We start from the raw sequence: 8,955 nt of genomic DNA, 5'->3' as shown, positions 1-8,955 counted from the left end.
ATGTCTTCTTTCCAAAATGGGGTCATTTGGGGGGTATTTATACTATCCTGGAATTCTAGCCCCTCATGAAACATGACAGGGGGTCAGAAAAGTCATAGATGCTTGAAAATGGGAAAATTCACTTTTTGCACCATAGTTTGTAAACGCTATAACTTTTACCCAAACCAATAAATATACACTGAATGGGTTTTTTTTTTATCCAAAACATGTTTGTCCACATTTTTCGCGCTGCATGTATACAGAAATTTTACTTTATTTGAAAAATGTCAGCACAGAAAGTTAAAAAAAATCATTTTTTTGCCAAAATTCATGTCTTTTTTGATGAATATAATAAAAAGTAAAAATCGCAGGAGCAATCAAATAGCACCAAAAGAAAGCTTTATTAGTGACAAGAAAAGGAGCCAAAATTCATTTAGGTGGTACGTTGTATGAGCGAGCAATAAACCGTGAAAGCTGCAGTGGTCTGAATGGAAAAAAAGTGGCCGGTCCTTAAGGGGTAGAAAGCCCTAGGTCCTCAAGTGGTTAAAATCATTTTAGGTTTGTTACAGTGTGCAAGAACTTAAAAACGCAAGCAAAATGGCTCCGTGCAGGTTTAAATGAACTACTTTACATTTAAGTGCTAACGTTCCTGAAATGCTGCATGTCCTGCACGTGCAATGTTCTGTATTGCAATCTCTCCAGCAGAAGTTGGCCCATCCATTAACAGTAGCTGATCTTTGTTTCAAAGCGCTAGCGTTTTCAAAGGCTCTGAAAATAGCCCTTCGTGAGTTCCAGGCCTTAGGGTTGGAACCCACTAGAGCGATTTTTTTATAGCTTTAAGTTACTGCATACTTTAACAAAATAAAAAAAAAATGAAAGGACCAATCAGAATTTAAAATGCTCATCGCAAATCGCTACACAACCGCTGCCAACGTGATACACGTTCTAAAATCGCTCCCTAAAATGCTCATGAAACCGCTTACAAACTGCTCATACAAAATGTTAGCCCTTGCGATTAGCAATTGCATTTTGCAGTGGGTTCCAGGCCTCATGGTGTAATTGTGAAATGTCACAATTATCACCTCTTTATCATTTGAACCTTCTGTGCAGTTTTCCTTTAACCTCCTTGCCGGTTATCCCGAGCTGAGCCCCGGGTAACCCGCGCAGAACGATTGCTCAGACCCCGCTGGGCCGATTTTTCACAATTTTATTTATTGCATGCTAGCTGCGTGCATAACTCGCTCGCCGTGGATTCGCCGCTATCCGCCACCCCGCCCGCCCCCAGACCCCTTGCGCAGCCTGGCCAATCAGAGCCAGGCAGCGCTGAGGGGTGAATCGGGACTACCTCTGTCGGTGATGTCATTGCGATCATCTCCATGGTGACGGGGGAAGCCATGCAGGAAATCCCGTTCTGAACGGGATTTCCTGCTTGTGCAGATCGCCAGAGGTGATGAGTGGGTGGGGGGATGCCGCTGCTCAGCGGCTATCATGTAGCTAGCACTATCATGTAGCGAGAGAGAGAGAGAGAGAGAGAAAGAGAGAGAGAGATGAATCTACCTGGCTATCTGGGGTTCTCTTTGGACAACAACTGTTGAACACAAGACATGGCCATGTCTGGCTACATATCCGTAAGCAGTGGCTGCATGGTGTAATGGTTAAGGGCTCTGCCTCTGACACAGGAGACCAGAGTTCAAATCTCAGCTCTGTCTGTTCAGTAAGCCAGCACCTATTCAGTAGGAGACCTTAGGCAAGTCTTCCTAACACTGCTACTGCCTATAGAGCATGTCCTAGTGGCTGCAGCTCTAGTGCTTTGAGTCCGCCAGGAGAAAAGTGTGATATAAATGTTATTTGTCTTGTCTACTTTTTCTCTTGTATTGAGCATAAATGGTAAATTTTAGGCCAGCTTCAGTTACTACTGTTGTGGCACAGTGGTTAGGGTGCTTGCCCACCACACAGTGAGACCCAGGTTCAAATCCCAGCCAATGTGAGTTGGCTTTTATGCTACAAATCCTTAAAGGGAACCTAAACTGAGAAGGATATGGATTTTTCCTTTTAAAATAATACCAGTTGCCTGAATCGCCTGCTGATCCTGTGTCTCTAATACTTTTAGCCACAGCCCCTGAACAAGCATGCAGATCAGGTGCTCTGACTGAAGTCAGACTGGATTAGCTGCATGCTTGTTTCAGGGTGTGATTCAGCCACTATTGCAGTCACAAAGATCAGCTGGACTGCCAGGCAACTGGTATTGTTTACAGGAAACATCCATATCACTCTCAGTTAAGGTTCCCTTTAAGCAACCTAATGCTTCTATTGTATTGAGCATACATGGTAAATTTTAGGCCAGCTTCAGTTACTACTGTTGTGGTACAGTGGTTAGGGTGACTTGCCCACCACACAGTGAGATCTGGGTTCGATTCCCAGTCATGGTATGATGTAAACTGGTTTTTGAAATAGTATAATTCCCTGGCAGATGAGACCCTCCTCCATCCGGTAGGAGGGAGGAGGGAATGGGTAGAAGGGTGGGAGGAGGGAGGTGAGGACCCACAAGAGGCTAATAAAAATCTCCCTAGCAGAGTGTGTAGCAGCTGTCCCATAACTAATTAGTGTAGGCAGATAACTGAGTCAAATGGTATAAGGACCTTGCTTGGAGGAGGGAGGGTGGGCGGGCCTCCAGCAGTGAGACCAGTGTGTTTGGCAATAATGTGTCTGCTGACAGTGATATGGAGGGTCAAAGTTTTGCTCAATAGAGCATTATGGGGCGAATCAAACTTTTGCAAAAGTTCGCCTGATGCAGGCGACCGCGAACCCCCAAAGTTCACCTGGAACCGTTCGCAGGTGAACCGTTCGCGACATCTCTACTGGTGAGTTTGATGTGTTATATAAAATGATGTAAATGCAAATATATGAAGAGGGATATGCTGGCTACCAGATTTTCATTTTTACCAATTACACTTTTGTGTAGGTGATGTTGTCTGTCTTGAGTCTGGATGCTCCAGTCACCGATGACATTGCACAATCTGAGGGCCAATCGGATGCAGGAGAAACTACTGGTGAGTTTGCTGTTATATAAAAAGATGTAAACCAAGTTACATGTAGAGAGGGATATGCTGGATACCATATTGACTTTATTTTCCCAGTATAATTTTCTGTAGGTGATGTTGTCTGGCGTTGGTGATGCTGGAGTGACTGATTACATTCTCCAATGTGTTCAGAGGCAGAGGCACATGCTGCAGAAAGTACTGGTGAGTTTTCTGTGTTACGGAAAATCATTGAAACAAAGGGACATGAAGAGAGGGATACGCTGGATAGCATATTTTCATTTGTGCAACACAGTAACAGTTTTAACAGCTGGGCTGCGGATATTTGTGTGGACAATGTTGTTGGAATCAATGCATACCAAAGCATGCAGGTAATATGCACATAAGGTGCAATATATGACTAATGAATGTCATGTTATGCTGCTTATTGAGGGGGTGATGTTCAAGGGCCATACACACTTTTCTGTTTTTTGTTTAGTTAAAACTTTCCCATGCCTGAGTTTATTCATTATTTGTATGTTATGTGAACAGACTACAAAAATAACAGTTGTTAAGAAACAAATTGATCGTGCCCTTGGGTGTGGTAATCTGCAACATCGTAATGAGCAAGGCTACAATTTGTTGCTTAACTGTTGTTGTTTTTGTAGTCTGTGTCCCATGGCAGTCTTGGTGCAGGGCACAGAAGTCAGAGGCAACAATTGTTGTATTTGTGCAATATTTGCCTTTTGTTGTTCTATTGGGGGTGCTGTGGTGCCTCTTCTTATGGAGATTGGTGTCAATAGGCTATCGCCGTGTGGTCAGCTGTACTGCGCAGGTGACTTGCATCTGCAAAGTCAAGCTGGCGGATGGAGATGGACTATTCACCATTTCCATGCAGATAATTGGTACTGTGGCTGAGCTTTAGGGTGCTAGGTACATATTGACATTGGCGGCACTCTAGGAGGATAGTGTCAGCTGTCGTGGGATGGAGGAGGAGGAGGAGGGGGGAAAGGCTCAATAGGATCTGGAGGGTTCCTACAGCTGAGGTAAGTACCCTCCATGCTAAGTTTGTCAATACAGGTTTTATGTAACCACCATGTACCCCGTCCATTTGTTTTTATTGTGTTTTGCATAAAAAAAATATATGATTAATGTGTTTTCATCCATTATAAAAGGTCCCAAGTGATTGTTTATTTTCTGATTGTTGTTCAAGGCCTAAGCCATCATCTACAAGGCTGATTTTTCCAGCTAATACACACATCTCTATTACGTACATAATAATCAATAGCAAATGTAATTGATTTGAAATCCATTTTGACATGTCAGATTTAATTGTTAGGGATTTTTACAAATAATTGTATTGGCGCTTTGAGTCCGCCAGGAAAAAAGCGCGATATAAATGTTCTGTGTTTGTTTGTCTACATGGGGCTTAAGCCCCATGTACACGATATTCTGTTTACTAATTGATTTCGATTCTATATACAATTTGATTATAATCCAACATGTCCAATCCTGATTTAATTCGACATTACAAAGAAATGGCAAATCAAATGGAATCAAATTGAATCAGGATCGGACATGTTGGATTTAATTGAATCGTTAATAGAATTGTTATAAATTCATAAATATAATCGTATAATGTAGATTGGTCTTAGGAAAAGTGTGTAAAATCTACATGAAATGTGGGTAATTGGAATACAGGCCATAAATGTTAATGTGTTATTTTCTCATGTAATAGGTGACTATGGCCTCAATTCACTAAGATCATGCTAGAGATAATAAGGAAAGAGAAAACTTACCTCCACACGTGAGAGAGTTATCTTACCTCTTCATTCCTTAAGTTACCTCTCCTGTAGTTAATTTACCTCCTCTGTAGTTAATTTACCTCCTCTGTAGTTAATTTACCTCCTCTGTAGTTATTTTCACATGCAGCTAATTAACAGCCTGTCTTTAACTCTGGAGTTATTTTAAGGATTGGAGAGTTAATTTAAAGACAGAAGAGTTAACTTTAGGCTTGCCTGAGGTAAAATGTTTCCTGAATACTACATGCCTTATCACCATGGTAACAACTTTAGAAGAGTTATTAAAGACAGGAGATAAGTTTAGTGAATTGAGGCCATTGGCTTCAATTCACTAAGCTTATCTCCTGTCTTTAATAACTCTTCTAAAGTTGTTACCATGGTGATAAGGCATGTAGTATTCAGGAAACATTTTACCTCAGGCAAGCCTAAAGTTAACTCTTCTGTCTTTAAATTAACTCTCCAATCCTTAAAATAACTCCAGAGTTAAAGACAGGCTGTTTATTAACTGCATGTGAAAATAACTACAGAGGAGGTAACTTAAGGAATGAAGAGATAAGATAACTCTCTCTTATGTGGAGGTAAGTTTTTTTTTCTCTTGCCTTATTATCTCCAGCATGATCTTAGTGAATTGAGGCCATTGACTCGGAAGATGTCGTGCTTGTGTTGGAGTCTATACATCCTGAGGAAACATTTGCTGGTGAGTGTATAAATGAGGAGCGTACAGCTTGTTTTGTACTGAAAATATGTACCTAAAATATTTTTCTATTACCTTCCTAGCTGAGGAGACTTTGCTTCAAATTCCTGCTGAAGATCAGAAGCAATTTAAAGGACATGAGTTGAATCTGCACGCCTCTTCCAAGTCTCATGACACAACTCTCATATCGTCACCAGGTTCAGTGGAAGAAAGTGCTGCAGCATCAGCACCACCAGATGGACGTTCACACCTATATTACCATGACTATTACAATTCGGATCGTTGGCACTCAAGGCAGTTTATCAAGGCTCAATCAGAATACAGGGGTCTCATGAAGGACCACATGAGCCAATTTCATAATGACATTCGGGACATAAATGCCAGTACTCGGGACCTAGGGGGCACTTTGCAGAAAGTGGCCAATGTGGGTGAGGCCCAACAAGGGTTATTGCTAAGATTGGCTGAGGGACAAGAGCACCAAAATTTAATTTTAGGCCGAATGGCTCATGTGGGCGAACCCCACAATGTAGTGTTAGGCCGTTTGGTAGATGGCCTAGACCGGCACAATGTTACTCACGCCAGAATGGATGAAGCAATTGAAAACCAAAATGAATTGCTACGGCAATTGTTAAATGATTTTTTTGTTGTTCACATTACAGTTCCTAGTTTGTCTTTACTGGACCTTATTAAGAATGTTAATAAGATGTAAACACATCTTAATCTAATTAGGTTGATAAAACCTTACTGTCCTTTCCATAGGTAATTATTTTGGTTGCCAAACATTTGTGACATTCTGATGTATGCACACCAAACAAATTATTAACATTGTGTAACCAAAAGCTTCCAATACAAGCATATGTGCAAAGTCAGAGTATATGGTTGGTTACACATTGGCTATGGTAATATTATAATGTCTGACTGGTAACTTGTAATTGGGGATGGTCCTGCTTAGTAGAACTCATGGAGAAGCATGTGATCAGTTTGAACAGCTGATAGATTTGTAAGGTTCAGATTTCCTGGTCATGATCATGTGCTAAACCAGGAAGTCTTCACAGCAAATCAGAGGCTTACAAATCTATCAGCTGATCAAACTGATCACATGCTTCTCCAGGGGTTCACCTAGGCTGGGCCATCCCTACTTGCAATGCATCAACGTACTTGGGTCATTAGTAGTTTGACCATGGCAATAGGCAGGGGAGGACTGGCCCAGGGGGACGGGGGCAATTGCCCCCCGGGCTGCCCGAATCTTAAGTAATTAGGGCCGGCCGCTGCTATACGCAACGGCCACAGACATATCACAGGTGACAGGTTCGCAGTGGGGATCGCAACCTCGCGCGATATTTCCCAGCAAGTTGAAGTATCCAATCAGAGAAGGGGCTAAGGCGGCTGGCCATGGTGTGCCCTTGTGCGTGGCTGCGCCTGCGGTGTATGTGAGCGGCACAAGGACACAAATAGCTTGGGCCCTCTCCGGCCCGGTGGGTTGACCCTGCTTGACTCCGCCCCCCACCTGGAGCCATTGCCGCCCACAACGTGCTGCTGTGCCTGCGGTGGCATCGGAGTGAGCTGTCTCACTCTTCAGCTTTCTGTGCTGGGGGGCCTGGGGGCCTGGAGCTGTGGCTACGAGTGGCTGGCTGGAGGAGTCGGACACAGTCCTCCCCTGTGCTGCTGTGCCTGAGGAGTCGTCGGAGTGAGCTGTATCACTCTTCAACTTTCTGTGCTGGGGGGGCTGGGGGCCTGGAGCTGTGGCTACGAGTGGCTGGCTGTCCTGGCTGGAGGAGTCGGACACAGTCCTCCCCTGTGCTGCTGTGCCTGAGGAGTCGTCGGAGTGAGCTGTATCACTCTTCAGCTTTCTGTGCTGGGGGGGCTGGGGGCCTGGAGCTGTGGCTACGAGTGGCTGGCTGTCCTGGCTGGAGGAGTCGGACACAGTCCTCCCCTGTGCTGCTGTGCCTGAGGTGTCGTCTGAGTGAGCTGTATCACTCTTCAGCTTTCTGTGCTGGGGGGGCTGGGGGCCTGGAGCTGTGGCTACGAGTGGCTGGCTGTCCTGGCTGGAGGAGTCGAACACAGTCCTCCCCTGTGCTGCTGTGCCTGAGGTGTCGTCTGAGTGAGCTGTATCACTCTTCAGCTTTCTGTGCTGGGGGGGCTGGGGGCCTGGAGCTGCGGCTACGAGTGGCTGGCTGTCCTGGCTGGAGGATTCGGACACTCGGGGGGGGGGGGGGGGGGGAGGGAGGAGAAGGTGTTTTTTATAAATTTTGTTTCTGTACTTCTTCTCCCTTCTTGTCACTGAGTTACTCACACTTTCCTGCCTGCCTGCTACTGCTGTCAAATTCAATTCTCTGCCCAGGCAAGTGCCCTCTGAGTTTTTTTTTGTAGGATAATCATCCCCATTCTGACCCTGGCCTGAGGGGGAACGTTTTTTCTTCTTGTGGTGTGATTGGCGGCAGGGGAGGGGGGAGGCAGGCAGTTAGGCACTGTCAAACAGGTAGTTGGAGGGGGGGGGGGTAGGTGTCAGACAAGTAGCTTGTATGGTGGGTAGGCAGGAGTGGGGTTAGGCATCACCAGGTAAGTAGGTTTGTGTTTGTGTGTGTGTGTGTGTGTGTGTGTGGGGGGGGCTTGTTTAAAGGAGTTATCAGGCATTTTTAATGAAATAAGTGTTATTTACCCAGGGCTTCCTCCAGCCCCACGCTCCCAGCATGTCCCTCGCCGCAGCTCTGCAGTCAGCCATTCGCTGCCGCTGCCTCCCAGTCCCCGGCGATGGCACCAGTCCGACCTGGATGTCGGCCTGTACTGCGCCTGTGCGAGCAGCACTGTCAATCACCGCCACGTGGACCGGAGTGTACTGCGCAGGCGCAGTAGTTCTTAGTCTGCACAGTACACTCTGGTCCATGTGGCGGTGATTGACAGCGCCGCTCGCACAGGCGCAGTCGGCCTGACGTCAACGCCGGGGGCTGGGAGGCAGCGGCAGCGAACAGCTGACTGCAGAGCTGTGGCGAGGGACATGCTGGGAGCTTGGGGCTGGACGAGCCCTGGGTAAGTAGCACTTATCTTCATAAAAGAAAAAAAGCCTGATAACTCCTTTAAGGTTAGGCATCAGACACAGACAGGTAGATTGTGCGGAGAAATGGGGCTAGGCATCAGGTACATTGTGTGTGTGTGTGTGTGTGTGTGTGTGTGTGTGTGTGTGTGTGTGTGTGTGTGTGTGTGTGTGTGTCTGTGTGTGTGTGTCTGTGTGTGTGTGTCAGTTAGTCATCACAATTTGAAGATTTGCACACAAGAAAGATATGGCTTTGGGCTGGGGATGCCGTGAAACGGGCCTCTAGTTTGTGTTGTCCCCCCAGGCCAAAAGGTCCCAGTCCTCTCCTGTGTCAAATTCAATTCTCTGCCCAGGCCAGTGCCCTCTGAGTTTTTTTTTGTGGGATAATCATCCCCATTCTGACCCTGGCCTGAGGGGGAACGTTTTTTCTTC

This window comes from Hyperolius riggenbachi, chromosome 11 (genome assembly GCF_040937935.1).
Source record: "Hyperolius riggenbachi isolate aHypRig1 chromosome 11, aHypRig1.pri, whole genome shotgun sequence".
Classification (NCBI taxonomy): domain Eukaryota; kingdom Metazoa; phylum Chordata; class Amphibia; order Anura; family Hyperoliidae; genus Hyperolius; species Hyperolius riggenbachi.
The sequence above is the reverse complement of the archived record's forward strand: the minus strand, read 5'-3'. Positions refer to the sequence as shown.